This window comes from Pleurodeles waltl, chromosome 2_2 (assembly GCF_031143425.1).
Source record: "Pleurodeles waltl isolate 20211129_DDA chromosome 2_2, aPleWal1.hap1.20221129, whole genome shotgun sequence".
NCBI lineage: Eukaryota > Metazoa > Chordata > Amphibia > Caudata > Salamandridae > Pleurodeles > Pleurodeles waltl.
In genome coordinates, this window is record NC_090439.1 from 468,275,552 (window position 1) to 468,294,110 (window position 18,559).

Sequence of the window (18,559 nt, forward strand, 5' to 3'; positions counted from 1 at the left end):
AGTGCAGTTGCATTTGCCACCCTGTTAGAAGAACAACAGAAGCTGCCAAATATGTTCCTAAATCTGCGCTCCTGTCTGCGCTGGCTCACCCTCTCATGGCGCAGCTCCTGGCAGAGTTCACGGACAGCACTTGTGAGGTCTCTGGTGTCCTGTGATGCCTGCACCTGTCCCTCACGCAGCTGTTCTATGTTGGCATTGAGGGACTCAAGTTGGCAATGCAGGCCCACCATGTTGCTGTTATGTTTGCGCAAATTCTTTTCTAATCCCAGGATCCTCTTGTTTTGTAGGCCCTTCTGCTGCAACGTAGCAGCTTCTAGCCCACCACATAAGGAGGGACCCTCACCTGCCTCATGCTGCTGTGCCCCGGAATTTGTCGCCATCCTGTGGGGTGCTGTGGTCTGCGGACACCTGACCTCCTGCTTCTGGCTGCGCCTGCCTGTTGGTGAAGGGGGAATTGGCCCTTCCTGCTGCTCACCTGAGTCGTTGCTGAGCTCTGGCAGTGGCAGTGCCATGGGCCTGCGCCGGACAGGCGCAATGGTGAGAGACCCACTGGTGTTGGTATTGGAGGCCGGATGGGTGTCAGTCTCGCCTACCTGTGCTGATGCTGTGGCTGCTGGGCCTGGCCCACCTGCAACAACAATATGCAGCATGTCAGTTATGTTTGTTACATTTACGGTCAGACAATGGTAATAAAGGTACAGGTACTTCTCTACACTGTGTTGTGTGTGTTGTGTTCCTCTGGGTGTCACTCTACTTAATTACATTGTATGTGCTACTTTCAGCTCTGGGTTGTGGACTGCCACTCCCATAATGCATTGTTGTGCTGCTTCTAAGATGTGGACTGGACTACTTCTCACAATGTTTGACATTACTGGCTAATTCCTAAGGGGCTATTGTGCACAAATTGGTTACAAATCAATATTGCACTTACCTTGGCTGGTACTTGGTGTGACGGAGCTGACTATCTCTGTGACCCCTGTCACAGCATCAGGGAGGAGTGTGGACTCGACTAGGTCCTCTAATGGGGTGGATGGTGCCTCTGTGGGTGGACCGCCTCCTGTGCCCCTGTCCTCCTGCAGTCTCCTGCCCACCTTCTCCTTCGCACAGGACCGCAGGTCATACCACCTCTTCTTAATTTCTTCTCCGGAGCGCTGTGCCACTCCAATTGCACAGCTTTTGTTTAGATATCCGCCCATAGTCTCCTTTTCTCACTCTCAGGCACCTGGAGTGAGCTTTTTCCAAAAAGGCGGCCATGGCTTCTGACCACCTCCACTGTCAGCACCTCAAGCTCCTGCTCGCTGAATTTTAGCTTGCGCTTTCTTTCTCCCTTGTCCTGTGTTTGGGCTGAGGTGTCCATCCTTTCTCAGGTGTGCTGCCTCCTTCAGATTGCTGCTCTGTGTGGCTGGGCTGCTCTCTCTCAGGATGCTGGTTTGGGTGTGGCACCTGAAACTGCCTGGGATGACTCATTTCCTGCTGGTGATGTCATCAGGCTCCTCCAGGTGTTCTTTCTCGCAATTTGTGATTTTTTACCAAATCGCAAAAAATCGCAATTTGCGGAAATGCAAATTGCGATTCGGTAAATGGGCCTCGCAAACCACAAATAGCGATTTTTAAGAAATCGCTAATTCCGAATCGCAATTTTGTTACATGGCCAATTGCGACTCGGAAATAGCGATTTCTTAAAAATCGCTATTTGCGATTCGCAAAGCCATTTTTTCATACATATGGCCCATAGTTTTTTTCTTGCTACTTCCACTTTCAACATGTCCTGCATTATGCAGCACATGCAAAAACAATCTAATGATTGGTGTGTGCGCAAAGGTATCCCTTCCTGCACAAAACAATTATGCCAATAAGCATTATAGTGATAAGCAGCACACAGTGCACCAGCGCTGGAAGAGAGCAGAAGTGCACCATCTCTTAGAAATAGGGCACATTTCTGTTCCCTCCTTCTCATGCAAAGCAGCACAACAAGTTGGCTTGCTATATTGCTTTGCATGAAAGAACAGTTAATCTTTCCGTTATTCTTTTACAAATCAAGCACTGCAATTCCTTGCTTTCTGAAGTCTAGGCATCGGACTAGGAAAGGAGACTGAGTACAGTATCAATGCCCAAAAAATGTAAGCTGCTGTTGTTGCTGGTCCTGCATAGCTGTGGGGATGTCCTTACTACGTCACAGGGCTCTTATAGCCCCAAGTTGTGACAGTTGTGTGATTCACAAAACTAGTGCAGTTAAAAACAAAAGTCTGAATGCCTGAAGTAGTGTGGTCCTTGTCTTCAGCCACCTATGATGGTTACTTTCGCCTTTTTTCATTAGTCTCAAGGAGCCTATGGTGGTCATTCCGACCTAGGCGGGCGGCGGTTGCCGCCCGCCCGTCGGAAGCCGCCTGAATACCGCCCCGCGGTCAATAGACCGCGAGGGGTATTCTGACTTTCCCGCTGGGCCGGCGGGCGATCTGATTCAGATCGCCCGCCGGCCCAGCGGGAAAGCGCCTTCCACAAGGAAGCCGGCTCGGAATCGAGCCGGCGGAGTGGAAGGCGTGCGACGGGTGCAGCAGCACCCGTCGCGCTTTTCAGTGTCTGCATCGCAGACACTGAAAAGCCTAGTTGGGCCCTGTTAGGGGGCCCCTGCAGTGCCCATGCCATGGGCATGGGCACTGCAGGGGCCCCCAGGGGCCCCAAGACGCCCGTTCCCGCCGGCCAGGTTCTGGCGGTAAGAACCGCCAGAGCCAGGCCGGCGGGAAGGGGGTCGGAATCCCCATGGCGGCGCAGCATGCTGCGCCGCCATGGAGGATTCCCCAGGGCAGCGGGAAACTGGACGGGAGACCGCCAGTTTTCCCTGTCTGACCGCGGCGTTAGCGCCGCGGTCAGAATGCCCTTAGGGGCACCGCCGGCCTGTCGGCGGTGCTCCCGCGCCCGTTGGCCCTGGCGGATTGTATCCGCCAGGGTCAGAATGAGGGCCTATATGTTCAGCTTTCACTTGTTTCTTGATTTCTAAGTGAAACACCTCAAAGGGTTCCAGAAGATGTGCAGTGTGCAGAATATTTATCAGTAACCATATTGTCGAGATGTTTTCTTTATTAAAATTAGAATATTTGCAGCCTTATGCAGAATATTAACACTGAACTGAGTTTACAGCCTCCGCCGCATTCAGTAAAGAGAAAATGCAGGTCCCTGACAAGGTCCCAGGCCTGGTGGATTCTAGCAGAAAATATTGAAACATTTTCATATTTACCGCAAGCATGTAACTCCCATTCATGGTGTATCATCCCTTGTCCTTTACTACAAGGCTGATGTAGTGTACTTGAAGCAGACTAGGCTTACGTTTCTTGAAGACTATTAGCCCTATACCCTTCCTCTGGGTTCGGAACAGGCTTGGGGTAGGTCTTCTTACTTAGAGCAACATTACTAACTCTTGCCTCGCAAAAGAGAACAATGTACTCCTTTGTGACTTACAGTGTGCTGTATTAATACTACTAGTGATGCTAAGTAGACATCCCAAGCCCACCCAACCAGCGTTCACCAATAGACGAGGGCCTTCGATCAGTTGAAGGCCCTCGACTATTGGTTCATCTCAGTGCAATACATGCTTCTTTTAACCTCAGAAAGTTATTTAACAGGGAACCCGGTAAGGAATCAGATTAAGAAAGAGTAACTTAACTCCTTGTCTCAATGGGGCCTTTCCAAATCGACCATATATAGCTAATGGGGGCTCCTGCGGGGCACCACTTACTGCCATGCCATAACTCTTACCTATTTACCGAACAGTAGTAATGAAAACACGTCTTTTGTTGTTTCATGAACACTTCCAGTGCACAGATCAGACCCCCATCGTCATCTCTAGCCTTCCGATTATAGGAGGAGGGGGTTGAGTGATAATTCATCCACAGAGTGCTGTTTAAAAACACAGCTTTCTGTAGATGGGCGTCAGGATTGTGCATGTGAGGTGTGTATTTCAACTATGATCCCCTCACACAGACACCATCCGTTTTATTCAGCAGACATACCAGAGCCCTGCTCAGCTGCTGTTATGGAGCCTCAGAGCTGCCAGCAAAGGAAGCAAGGTAAGTAGAAAATGTTTCTTTGTGCATGTATTTGTGTCTATGTATGTGTTTGTGAGTGCTAGAATGAATGTTATTGGGTGAATTAGCGCTTGAGGATGTTTGAGAGTGTCAATGAGAATAATGTAAAGTGAGAGAAATGAAAGTGAGTGAGAATCTGAGTTTAACAGAGTGTAAATAAGTGAAAGCCAGTGTGAAGGAATGAGTGAAGGGGTTTGAGTTTTTTTGAATGAGAGATTGGAGATTGTTAGAGGGAGTGGAAGTGAGTCTAAGGCGTATCTGTCAATGGTGCAGCAAGTGCAGTTGCACCAGGGGCAGTGGGTGTGAAAGGCTGTGTATGTCAGTGTTTGTAAGTGAGTGAGAACCAGTGCATATCAGTACGTTTGTTTGTGAGTAACAGTGAGTGATGCGGAAGAGAGTGAATGTGAGATGGACTTAGAATGTGTGAGAGAGTGTGAGTGGGTAAGAGTGTGTTTGCTTGTTTTATGATTGTGAGTCTGCCATTGGCAGTGGCCATACACAATATAATTCCAGGCTTATGGCAACATCCAAAGTAACATGCTGCTGCTGGTAAATTGAAGATGATTCTTGGCATAAGGAAGTGCATCCATGGCAAAATGCAGATCTTGACACACTAGACGTGATTCTACCATGGGGGCAAAATGCTGGTTTTGGAATAGCGGAGATACATCTTTGCATCACAGAGGGCAGTCATAACATATTGGGGTGAGAAGCGAGCTGTGGGAAGCAAGCGATAACATGCTGGATCTAAAACGTTTGACAAACAGGCAACCCAGGGTGTATGGGCAATGTCAATGTCAATGACAAAGGTCTGGTATTGGAATGTTGCATGCAATTCCTGGCATAAGACTGAGCCCATAACAAACTTCTAGCATTGGCACAGTCAAGTTAATTCTTAACATAAGGCAACTCTCAAACCACAATTTGAATACATTGGGCTGAACTCCTGGCAAGTATTACACCCACCGCTTGCAAAGATCACCAGGCCCTACACAACCCTTTTATAGCATCAGTGGATAGTTGACCATTCTCCTCTGCAGTGATTCCATGCTTCAGCACTAACTATGTTGAAGGTGACACCATTTTTTTATTCAGACCTTGTCGAAGTCTGCAGTGTTACTGTTTTTATAGCTTTTACCCGCCTCCTTTGTACTGTTATCATAAAGTGGATATTTCAGTCATTTTTAAAACAATTTCCTTTACTGGTGATCAATATACAGCCAGCCTGATTTGACAAGTGCACGTTTTATGGTACTACATCGTGTGCCAATGTATAGTCTGATTTTATTGCATTTGATTACATGCCTTCTCCAAACACAAAGGACAGATGTTACATTTTAGGAAATGTAGTGTGGTGGTTAGGAAATATGCAAAGGACTGGTAAACATTGAAAACACTGTAACTTTCACTGCAATGAGACGTCTGGATGATTGTTAGTAAGGACAATGTGGTAGAGTATGGAAAGCTGTGTAAATAGCTGCGAGCTGGTGTCAGGGATGAAAGTGCTGTAACGAGGTGGCAAATTCTACATTGACCGTTCCTTTACACCTTAGATGTGAATTAGCGTGGCGTGTAACATTATGGACTTCAAAGTGCCTCTGCATGCATGAAACTAGAAAAGGCAGTTGATTGACAAGTTGAATGGGGGTCTAGAAGGAAAGACAATCCACATGACTCAGACTGGGCAAAGTGGAGTGGTAGGGTTTGGCTCACTTCATAATCGCAAAGATTCACCTGCGGACATTTAATAGTTTTCTGATTCAAAAAGGAAATAGACCCGCAAATATGGTCCTGATTAGGATTGTGGCTGGCTTAAAATAAAACTGATGACTGGAAATAAATAACAGGGATCACATTCTGATGGAGGTGAGCACAGGGCATTGTGTGGGACACAGCAGAAGAAGCTAGTAACATAAGAGAACACAAAACACAGAGGATAAAGCTTTAGGAAAGCTTCAGTTGACATAGCTCTTAATACTTATGTGCCTGATTGATTGACATGCATTATTAAGACTGGTTTATCTCTGAGTGGGCTTGCTCGACCATCACATCTGGTTCAGATAGAGCACAAATGATAGGAGCGCTGTATTGTGTTGGAACGTGTCTTATTGGAGATAGCATGTGCTTTTATACATTCATTTCCAACATGCACTCCTTCCTCTCACCTTCTCCCACCAAAAGTCCTGAGTGGAACCGCACTCGCTGCACCCTAAGAAGCAAAGGCTAGCAGTCATATGGAGACCGCATTGGCCATGGTAACGAAGAGTAGAGCAAGGAAGGAGAAACAACAGGGAGCCCTCTACTGCTGGGAGCTGTTCACCCTTACAATCTTTTTGGCCTTTAATCTGGCATACACTGATCTTCATTTCCCACAGTTCCTTCTCCACTGACACAGCTACAGTACTGGGCCATTTTACACCAGACAGAGGTCCAAGACTTTCTAGCCTGCATGTATCCCTATGAGGGTCACTTATGGTGCATCAGCATCTGCTCAGAAAAAGTGCTGAAATACTATAGGTGTGATAACACCAGGCAGTCCCAGACTTGCAGAACCTAATGTTACTAGTGCAGGGGCGTATCAAAACTTGAGCCCTCCCCTGCAAAGTACCTGGAGTGGCCCCCTCCCACCTGGACCCAGTCAGAGGCCTGCCAACTGTGCGCAGTGTACTGTGCTGAGGGGTTCCCCTAGAGCTCGGCGCTCCCCGCACCATGGGGCCTGCGGGGGCCTTATGCCACTGTACTAGTGGGTTTGCAGTATAAACATGGAAATTAGGAACATAAACTTGTGAGCCATGTGTTTTTGTCTGCTTAAACACCATGGAATGTGTCCCGGTTTGAATTTAATATCACATTTTTCCTTAAATCAACATGTCAGCAAGCTTGGTACCAAATTACTTTGTGGTGGAAACAATGGTCATGTTTAGCACTCTCAGAGTTGGGGTCCTTTCTAGGCCGTGTATGTATATGACATGTGCGCATCCTCCTTCAGGCCAAGTAGTCAAAGAAGTAAACTATCGAAAATAGTGCACCACAAAGGGAGTTTAAACTATTCTTGTGGTGAAATAGCAAACCACAACGTGGCTATATCTTAACGGTAGCAAGTAATGTTATAAAGGTAAGATAAAAGATCAAAAGAGCGCTACTATAGCAGGTGAATTCTTGATTTTGAAAATCGGTCTCCAAGCATACCCAACAAAGTGGTAAGGATAACTAAAAATAAAGGGGGTCATTCCAACTTCGGCGGGCGGCGGAGGCCGCCCGCCAAAGTTCCCCCACCAGAAGACCGCACCGCGGTCAAAAGACCGCGGCGGTCATTCTGGCTTTCCCGCTGGGCCGGCGGGCGACCGCCAAAAGGCCGCCCGCCGGCCCAGCGGGAAAGCACCAGCAACGAGGATGCCGGCTCCGAATGGAGCCGGCGGAGTTGCTCGTGTGCGACGGGTGCAGTTGCACCCGTCGCGATTTTCAGTGTCTGCCAAGCAGACACTGAAAATCAATGTGGGGCCCTGTTAGGGGGCCCCTGCAGTGCCCATACCAGTGGCATGGGCACTGCAGGGGCCCCCAGGGGCCCCAAGACACCCGTTCCTGCCAGCCTGGTTCTGGCGGTGAAAACCACCAGAACCAGGCTGGCGGGAAGGGGGTCGGAATCCCCATGGCGGCGCTGCTTGCAGCGCCGCTGGGGAGGATTCACAGGGGCAGCGGGAAACCGGCGGGAAACCGGCGGGAAACCGCCGGCTTCCCTTTTCTGACCGCGGCTTTACCGCCGCGGTCAGAATAGCCCCAGAAGCACCGCCAGCCTGTTGGCGGTGCTTCCGCGGTCGTTGGCCCTGGCGGTCATGCAGAATGACCCCCAAAGTGTCTAATAAGGATAATTATATAAGGAAACTTTTATCCTAAGCGTATGAGGAATTGGATAGCTGGAGAGAGATCTGTTCTTTAGGTCAAATGCTTCAAGATGTACTACAACAAATAATAAAAATAAAATTGCACTGTGAATCCAGAAACAAATACAATTAGCTGTTTCTATTCAATGTATTAGTAGAAAGTGGGGTCATTTAGCAGAAAAATGCAAAAAACATTCTCTTGCCAAACTGCCAGGAGAGAAAACTGGATAAATTGAACTGGAATATTAACAAGAAAGAACATAGATGGGGAAGGAAAGTAAGAGGATAAATGAAAACACCAAGGGAGAGTTTGACAGGTGGAAAATTGCCTGGGGTTTTGTCTTTTGAAAACAAACGAATCCAATAGTAAAGTGGTCATAAAACACTCATCCATCACCAAAATGAACAATGTTGTCATTTTTGATGTAAAAATATTAATGTTAAGGACACTGATCTTTTTCATCCGAAATCTTAGCATGAATCACCTTGATTTCTGCGGCTATGGAGGGATTTATTCATAGTCAGTGTATTTATCTGCTGGTATGATGTGTTCTGCGTTAGCAAATTGATTTTCTTACAAACATGCAAGGTCACCATAAAAACATAACGCTTCCTTGACTGCAAACTGCAGGTACAACTTCCTGGTTTGTCTGATAAGTAGTAAGGCTGGCATGACCTTACTGCAACCTCACTTCGAAACTGCAAGGACAGTACAGTCTTTAGCAGTGACATATTTGACAGTGAGATCTAAGCCTTAACACTAAGTTAAAATGGTGTAATGTGAAATATAAAAATGTGAAACGTCAGTTACTCAGAGCTATACTGAAGTCTGAACATGTCAAGGGAAGATGAAAAGGCAAATGGTGGTTCGGCTTCTGCCTCTTCAGTGATATAAGTAGGCATATGTTTGGGCCCCTGACCTGTGACAGAATGGGGATTCTTGTACCTCAATCTTCCGGTGTAATCATGAAATAATCTTGCCATTGGTCGTATGGACCTGTGTTTGTCGACAAGGAGTACTGAAAAGGAGCAACCATTTACATCAAACACCATGAACAGTGAAGTTCGTTTAAGACTCCACATTAGTCAGTAAGGAGAATTTGAGTGAGTTACAGGGTTTTATTAACAAATTAATTCAATTTGATTAGTGTATTCAGTAATCATAAATTTTTAGTGACCATCATTTCAGGTCATCCATCAATCGGTATTTCAAAACAAGATAAATACAATATTAGTGAATATTACAAATAAAATGGGGAAGACACAGAAAGTGTGTTTCATGAAGGAGTTCCCTAATCTAGATTAACCATGCATAGTCAAAACAATTGGTGAATAAAAAAGGTGAAGGTGTCATTTCAGAATGCTGGAAAGTATTTTCAGTTTTAATTGGGCAGACAGCTCTGAAAAGAGAAGGGCTCAAAGGGGGTCTCTCCTGAAGAGAAGTAATCCGAAGAATTTTAACTGCTATAGGAACACACTCTAATATAAATCTGCTAAAAACCTAATTGCAGCAATTGTGACATTCCCCATACCTTTGACCCAATCAGATTTCAGCAAACTCTGGGAGCAGGTGACCTTCCTAGTTTCTCACATCTTCACAATAGGCCACTGAATCACGTAATTGAAAAGATGCTTCTTCCTCATCTTGCAGCTCAGGCAGTACTTCCCACAAGTCACATTCCCGTCATTTCCTCTCCTCCCAGTGAAAACCTCTCTATCAGTTGTCTAATACATAACAAATGCCTATTCAAAAGCTAACAGAAGGCTCATGGAAAGTTATAGCACCTGCAGGTGAAAAGAAAAACATCTTGTGCAAGAAAACAGTTTAATGCAAAATGGATCTTTTAATCCTACTATGTAAAATATTTTTCTCGCATTTCTGTCACACAAACTACAGGAATATGCTGGGATCCACAAAATTCCTACCACCCAGTGATTCCTCACCTGTCCTGATAAAAACACTACTCCACTTGAGTGCCTACACCTAGTGCCTGCGTCAGGAATGGATCACCCCAGGGTCAACAGCTGCCTCATGTAAGGACCAACATTGACCGTTGTGTGATCTATTCCTGTCACGGGCACCAGGCCTACCCACACAAGTGAGGTACCATTTTTATCGGGAGACTTAGTGGAACGCTGGGTGGAAGGAAATTTGTGGCTCCTCTCAGATTCCAGAACTTTCTGTCACCGAAATGTGAGGAAAATGTGTTTTTTTAGCAAAATTGTGAGGTTTCCAAAGGATTCTGGGTAACAGAACCTGGTCAGAGCCCCACAAGTCACCCCATCTTGGATTCCCCTAGGTCTCTAGTTTTTCAAAAATGCATAGGTGTGGTAGGTTTCCATAGGTGCCGGCTGAGCTAGAGGCCAAAATCTACAGGTAGGCACACTGCAAAAAACACCTCTGTTTTCTGTCAAAAAATGGGATGTGTCCACGTTGTGTTTTGGGGCATTTCCTGTCGCGGGCGCTAGGCCTACCCACACAAGTGAGGTATCAATTTTATCGGGAGACTTGGGGGAACACAGAATAGCAAAACAAGTGTTATTGCCCCTTGTCTTTCTCTAAATTTTTTCCTTCCAAATGTAAGACAGTGTGTAAAAAAGACGTCTATTTGAGAAATGCCCTGTAATTCACATGCTAGTATGGGCACCCCGGAATTCAGAGATGTGCAAATAACCACTGCTTCTCAACACCTTATCTTATGCCCATTTTGGAAATACACAGGTTTTCTTGATACCTATTTTTCACTCTTTATATTTCAGCAAATGAATTGCTGTATACTCGGTATAGAATGAAAACCCATTGCAAGGTGCACCTCATTTATTGGCTCTGGGTACCTAGGGATCTTGATGAACTTACAAGCCCTATATATCCTCGTAACCGGAAGAGTCCAGCACACGTAACGGTATATTGCTTTAAAAATCTGACATTGCAGGAAAAAGGTACAGAGTAAAACGTGGAGAAAAATTGCAGTTTTTTTCAGCTCACTTTCAATATTTGTTTAATTTCAGCTGTTATTTTCTGTAGGAAAACCTTGTAGGATCTACACAAATGACCCCTTGCTGAATTCAGAATGTTGTCTACTTTTCAGAAATGTTTAGCTTTCCGGGATCCAGTATTGGTTTCACACCCATTCCTGTCACTAACTGAAAGCACCAAAAATAGTAAAAATGGGGTATGTCCCAGTAAAATACCAAAATTGTGTTGAAAAATGTGTTTTTCTGATTCAAGTCTGCCCGTTCCTGAAAGGTGGGAAGATGATGATTTTAGCACCAGAAACCCTTTTTTGATGCCATTTTCATTTCTTCGGCAGCCCTTTTTTCCCATTTTTTTGAAAAAAACGAAATTTTCATTGTATTTTGGCTAATTTCTTGGTCTCCTCTAGGCGAAACCACAAACTCTGGGTACCATTAGAATGCCGAGGATGTTGGTAAAAAAGGACGCAAATTTGGCGTGGATAGCTTATGTGGACAAAAAGTTATGAAGGCCTAAGCGCGAACTACCCCAAATAGCCAAAAAAGGGCTCAGCACGGGGGGGGGGAAAGGCCCAGCAGCTAAGAGGTTAATAAATTGCTGTGTGTAGCCTACAGTTGCATAAGAGAAAACAAATCCAGTTGTGAATTATCTCCAGTGACTTCCATTACTGCAAAGTAACAAATTCAAATACTGCAGCATCATCAAAAACGCTGGGATGCTTGAAAGAGCTTGCCCTTGAAGTGTTCTTGATTAAATTTTGAGTTCAGTCCAGCTGACAGAGGTCATCTGAATGAAACTCAACACAAACCCACATTGGGGACAAACCATACCATAAAAAAGTCATAAGCTAGCAAATGCCTTTGACCTCCACTCAAGATCACAAGAAGATTGCCTGGAGCACGGAAATCAACTCAAACAGGAATCCCGAAGTACTAGTAAGCATTTTGTACAGACCAACCTACTCACAAACTACTAATTCTGACACTGTACCAGCAAGCACTGAAATATAATACAGTACATTTAATGTGCAAGCCATTAAGGGTATATTTCTGTTTGGTCGACACATGTATACCCATTGTGGTGAGGTAAGCATTAGAATGCATGTTAGTATTTTACAATGGGGAGATGGGAGCCAGAGGAGAAAGTAAAACCGGATGGAGTTGGATGCTTCTTCCCTCACTGATGTGCATATTGCAAGGTTTCATAGCTGGGCCTGAATAAAAGAACTCAAGATTATTGAAGTGTCTGTGCATCATTGCTAAGTTGGTGACGAGTTGAAGGTGGAGAGAAAGAGTCAAGTGAGAAGGTGAAAATCCCCAACCCCAGTGAAGGGTTCAAGCGGGTCGACTGCCCTCGAGTGTTGCTGTGTTTGTTTTTTAATACCGCCTGGTACCACTATCAAGTGTGTTTTGAGCGGGTACAAGTTTTTTTTTAATACATCACCTTTGATTCGGCACTGTGGTGTTTGTGGCAACGGATCTCTGCAACAGCTGCATCGTTCTAAGAGTACTGTCACACGCTATGGAGGTCTGTGCATGTCAGTGACATTGTAAAGCATACAACATGACTGCTTCATGTTACGCTGATTAATGCTGCCATCTTAGGAGTATGTAGCGCGCTTCCCGCTCTACTGCAATGAGCCTTTTGTGGGAGGCAAAGTTTAATTTCAGCCACATGCTAGCATTAGCAGCTCATCATTATTGATGATGAGGTGGAAGAGAAAAAATTCAATGGCTGCATTTAACATTTCATCAACAGTCTTATTACCAAGGTAGTTATGTGCTTATGCATTTTAACATGCAAACTGAGCTTACTGATGAGTGGCACAGTATGTTCAGTCAATAAAACATGGCACACTGATACTGTGGCAAAGCTCTGGGGGAATTATTTAGGCATGTCACCTGTGACCCTTGAATTACTTAGGCACTCTACTGGTTAAGATTTTTTTCCTCTTTAAGTAGCAAGTATTACGTGATAATTTGGATCTCTGATGCAAGGCAAATTTGGAGGAACAAACTGTTGCGGTTTTGGAAGTTGTTTTTATAGAAGACTAATTATACCAGTCTTCTATAAAAAACATTGTCTGGCATGTCAAGCACAATGGATTTAGCCATGCCACAAGAATTTTTGTCTGCAAAGGGAGAACCCTACATGTAATGGCAGGACTAGAAGGAGTACTTTTTCAATTATATGGACACTTTTTCACCAGAAAAGAAGAAAAAAATAGTTACATTGTTTAGGTTCAGGTGGGATTAAAACATACAATGAAATTGAGAAAAACGTCAGACAGGATGGAGGGGGTGATGTTTTTACACATGCGTTAGAGGACCTTGACGCTCACGTTTCCCGGTAGTGTGTGTGACTGTATGCAGGTACAAAGTTTTCCAATGCAAGCAGGACAAAAATGAGAGCATTGATAAGTACATAGAAGCACCTAAGCATTTGGCCATAACTTGTAGATTTGGAACTTTACAGAAAGAATTGATACATGACCAGATTATTATGCACATCAGCAATGCCAATATACAATACAAATTGTGGGTGAATGGGTCGACTCCCTTGAAGGATGTGGTAGCACTGGTGAAGAAAGAGGAACTTACAGGCAGATGTGCAAAGGCTGTTATTGAGGAGTCTCAAGTTGAAAGTAAATTAGTTGGTAGTGAAAAGTGAAGGATGTAAAAAAAGGTAAAAGTAGTATGCATTCTACTGAGAAAGTTGGTCAGAATACACCCTCTACTGGTAGAATAAACATGAAGAATAAGAGTGATGAAGATGTGAGAAAATAATATAGATGTGGCAGTGCAGAACATTTAGCATATTATACAAATTTCCTGCACGTACTCAAATATGTTCTGAGTTTGGCATTGTAGTGGATCCTATTTGGTTATATTGGGAATCAGGAGATAGCTTAGCCATCTGGCTTGCAGGCCTGTGCCCCCATCACCTAGTAACCTTTAACCTACTTAGCCTGCTCTGATTTAGCACATTTATTAAATGTTTTCTTACAAGATGTCTGCTATCTTTATATTTAGGAAGATGTTTTGATTTCATGTAATCAGTGCCACTCTGTGAAGGCATCATTATCAGCATCAAAGACAAGTGAGATACGTAGTTATTCACATCATGTACTTTTCCACTTACGTGTGTCAGTAACATAATGTACTTTTTCAGGGAATTGCATGCCTTCTTATCTATTATTTGGGAACATACCTGCATCAGGAGTCCTACAAAATCTGTATAAATACATCTCATGCAGATAAGGTTATCAGAGGGATTCCTATCAGATGCCATCAAGGCTATCTATTCTACACGTCGCCTTGATGCCGACCCAGCCTTTTTGTCCCCACGGAGTTTGATCTAGAGACCTCATTCCTAGGTTACGAAGGTTGGGGGGCTCTTCTCATGGACATGGTACTGGCAGATTAGGTTTAACACACATAGCTCTCTTTAGGTTAGAGATAAGGTTCATCATGTTCATCATGCTAAGGTATTAGGGCCTACTTCACATCTCATGTTATTTGCAAGATGGTGGGGGTCTGTATATTCATGACTCTCATTTCTACAATTCAGTTTCTCGCATTGTTCATTATCCTAATCATTGCAGCTCATGCATTTTACAGTAGATTGCAGTCTTATTAATAAAACCTATTGAAAACTTTATTGCATCTCCTTTATCGCCTGTGTATGACTGAGACTTGTTGCTCATGTAAGAAAAGGGTAATTTCCGTTTAGCTACAACTCCCCTGAGATGTCGCATTCTTGAGTCCATGCGAAAAGGCTGCCACAAATCGCCTTTTACTATTTGGGTTTTTGGTGAGGTACAGCTTGTGAGCCGGGAGGGTTGGGTTAACAGTCGTGACTTGTTGTAGGAATGGCCTAGTCCCCTACAAACAAAAGAGCAAGAGTCCAACTATGACAGAATTGTTGGACACTATGCAAACTTTTGTTAAAAAACAGTAGCATGAAGTTTATTCAGGAAGAATATGATTCAGAACCAGATGGACAGGATGAAGACATGGAAGTGAATAGTGTATTCTGCATAAAGTACGATGTGCTAAGTGCAGATCACACTATTAGAAGGAAACCCGTGTGTGAGTTTATAATTGACGGGGAGGCAGTAATGGTTGTAGCGGATTCTTGAGTGTCTGTTTACTATTGTCAATGGAGGTGTGTGGGAATAATTGTTTGGAAGGGTACCAATTCATACACTATAGAAGCCTGATCTGGGAGAATATTGATTTGATAGGGTTTAACTGTGCGGAATTCAATTTTAAGGGGAAGAAAGCAACCTGCAAAGTTTATGTTTCTGAAAAGGGTCCTCAGTCCTGAGTTGGTATGACCATGGTGAGTTGGGGATAATACTGTATCCCAATAGCATAGAGCTGGTTCTTGTAATTCAGAAGTAAAAAGACATTGGTGAAATAGTTCTAAGAACATTTACGGGGTTTTCTTGGAAAAGGCGGGTATGTTTAATGATTTGAGCCATAAAATTGAATTAAAATCTACAGTTACACAATGTTTTCATAAGGTGAGGCACAAACCTTTTTTCATTAGAAATGAGGTCACACATGAGTTAAAAGAATTGGCCAGGAATGGGATCATTCAACGGGTAGTGTCAGCGGAATGGGTATCACCCTTGGTGGGTGTAAGAAAATCCAACAGTAATTTCAGATTATGTGTGGACTTCAGAGAATTAAATAAAATATATCCTAGTTGGCCAATATACTTTACCCAGCATTAATGAGAAGCTGGCTAATATCAAGGTTGTACACTGGTTTTCAATGTTGGACTTAAATTTCACCTATCACCAGGTGCAGTTGCCTCCAGAATGTAAGACATTAACAACATTTATTACACCAATTGGGTGTTTTCCATTTGGATTAGCTTCAGTGGCTGTAATGCTCCAGAGACCGGGTAATAGGTTTGAAGGGGTTGAAAAAGTGATGTTCTCCCAGGAAAACCTACTTATAATGGGTGGGACTAAAGAGGGGCATGATGATAAACTAAGACACATACTGAAAATCTTAGAGCAAAAGGGTCTTACTGTGGAGTTTGGGAAATGCAAATTTGCAAAAGAAGAAATAACATTTTTGGTCTATAACATCAGTGGAAAAGGGATTAAGCCAAAGGAAGAGTTAGTCGATGCAATTTGTAAGGCTCCTCCACCATCAAGTAAGGAAGATGTCAGAGCGTTCCCAGGTTTAGTCGAGTTTTACTTGAAATTTGTACAAACTTTTGCCACGAAAACATACAGTATTAGAAACTTGCTTAAAAACGTGGTCAGATTTGAACGGTCTATGGAGTTTCAAAGGGAATTTGCTGACCTCAAAAAGGCATTTGCAAGGTACCATTTTTGAAGAGCTCTGATCCCTAGTACAAAGTATGTGGCACCACTTCTGCAAGTCAGAAACGCTTAGAGGCAATCCTTTCTCAAATGGACAAACAGCATAATGAGTGGTTTGTAGCATTTGCTTCATGCGCTCTCGCACCGGCAGAAGAGAGATACACTGTCATTGAAAGACAGACTTTAGCTTCTATTTGGCGATTGTCTCATTTTCAACAATATGTGTGGGGTTACAATGTTGTTCTCAAAACAGATCACAAGCCTTTGACAAAACTTCTTACCACCACTGGATTGTAATGAGCTTCACCTCGTTTGGCGTGGATATACATCAAATTATTGGATTTCAATATGACGTACAGTATATTCCAGGTGTCATCAATAGAATAGCTGACTTCCTGAGTTGCATGCCTTTACCAGCAAAGGACAGTTGTGGAAGTTTCCTATTTGATTAATGTTTTGCTGGTGTGTTTGATGATAGAATGATGGGAATCAACAGGGAAGAGTGGAAAGAGTAAATGAACATGGATAAGAATGTACAATTAGTGTTGAAATATTTTAATGAAGTTTGGCTGGAAACAAATTTGAATCAAGACAAACATGTGTTTCAGGAGATTCGTAATGAATTTAGTAAAGAAGATGGAGTTTTACTGTGGAGTGGTGTGGAAGATTTCTACCACCATGTGGGTTAAGGAGAAAAGTCCTAGATATTTGGTAAGAATCACATCTAGGCATTTAAAAAATTAAACATAGAATTAAAAATTATATTGGTGGCCGGGGTTGGACCAAGATATAGAAAGGCTAGTAACAAAATGCATGGAGTGAAATAGTTTTGATAAGGCTCTTAACAACGTTCAACCTTTGTTACCCATTTTATGTTCTAATATGTCCTGGAAAAAATTGGGTTAGCTATTATGGGTCCCATTGAGAATGATGTAGCAGAAAAGAAATATATCATTGTGGCTATGGATCAATTTTCCCAAATGATCTGAAATAGAAATTGTCAGGAAGGCAGACTTAGATCGTATTATAAAGTTTCTAAACAGAATTTTTAAAGAGAGGGATTATTAAAACAATTGAGCTCAGATAATGGTCCACAACTTTTGTCTGATGCATTTAAGAAATTTTTGGAGAGGAATGGTATTGCACATAAGACTACATCTGTGTATCATCCTTCAGGGAACGGCTTTGTGGAGTGCTTCAATAGAGTGATCAAAGGCTCGATACAAATAGCTAGAAGCAATACTCTAACTGGGAAGATTTACATTTTCAGAATGCCATGGGCATATCAAATAACCCCTAATACCAGTACTGACTAACACCCACTTGTTATAATGAGGGGACGGGAGCCATTAAGTAAGGGCATAGTATGGATGTCAGTGACCAAAGAAGTGGAATGGTCACCTGAGAATGTTAAAAAGAGGTTGATGCTAGCTGAACAAACTTACGAGGAATACCATGATAAATGACAAGATGTGAAATTAGTACCAGTGCCTATTGGGGATTGGGTGAAAGTGAAAATAAAAAAAAAGGAAAAAAGAAGGTCAATAAATTGTTTAGCAACTCTGCATTACGGAGTGATGGCAGAGTATGGCACCTTAGCAGACAGGCTAAATGCAAGCATGTAGGCAATGAAGGTGGGAAGATCAAACAACGTAGTTTTATTGAACATAATTATGATTGGATGGAAGAGAATGATGTGGAAAGGAAGGAAGGTTCGGATTCTAATAAAAAGAGGGGTGAAACTCAAAAGGAAAATCAGTTGGAAGACGGAGCCAATTCTAATGACAAAAGGAAAAATGAAGTTGTCAAGTTGAATACTCATCAGGAGAAAATTCCAACTAATGAGTATCAGGAAAAAAGAACAATTTGTAAAAAAAGAAAATAGGAGGATTTCATTTGTACATGAATATATGTTTGATTTGAGTATATGGAAAAAATGTATACTGAATTTGCTAAAAAATGCATATTGATTTAGGCATAGGTTTAGTATTTTTTTTTTTTTGTGTGCCTATTTAAAGGGGAAAATGTGTGGTGAGGTAAGCAATAGAGTGCATGTTCGGAATGTAGAATGAAAAGATGTCTAATGAATGTGTAATGGAGTGTGTGATATACGGGAGTTAGAGGAGAAAGTAACTGCGGAGGGAGTGAGATGCCTTTTCCATGACCTGAGAAAATGTACATAAAGTTAATCATACACCATAGCTGCTAGGCATCTGTTTATCTTTATTATGTTGCCATGTGCTCGACAAACCTCTTGAACTTTGATGATTGACCTTGT

At 43.2% G+C, this 18,559-nt stretch overlaps 1 protein-coding gene across 11 annotated transcripts in view; it reads left to right on the top strand.

Moving 5' to 3' along the window:
• The window catches only part of DLGAP1 (DLG associated protein 1), a 2,415,981-nt gene that overhangs the window by 1,142,570 nt on the left and 1,254,852 nt on the right, over positions 1-18,559 (top strand). For 2 of the 11 annotated variants that reach the window (XM_069219948.1, XM_069219949.1), the window contains one exon: positions 3,999-4,064. The exons of the other annotated variants lie outside the window; for them this stretch is intronic. The gene's annotated coding sequence lies outside the window, so the exon portion shown is untranslated. The remainder of the gene's footprint in view (positions 1-3,998; positions 4,065-18,559) is intronic. 11 annotated transcript variants of the gene reach the window in all.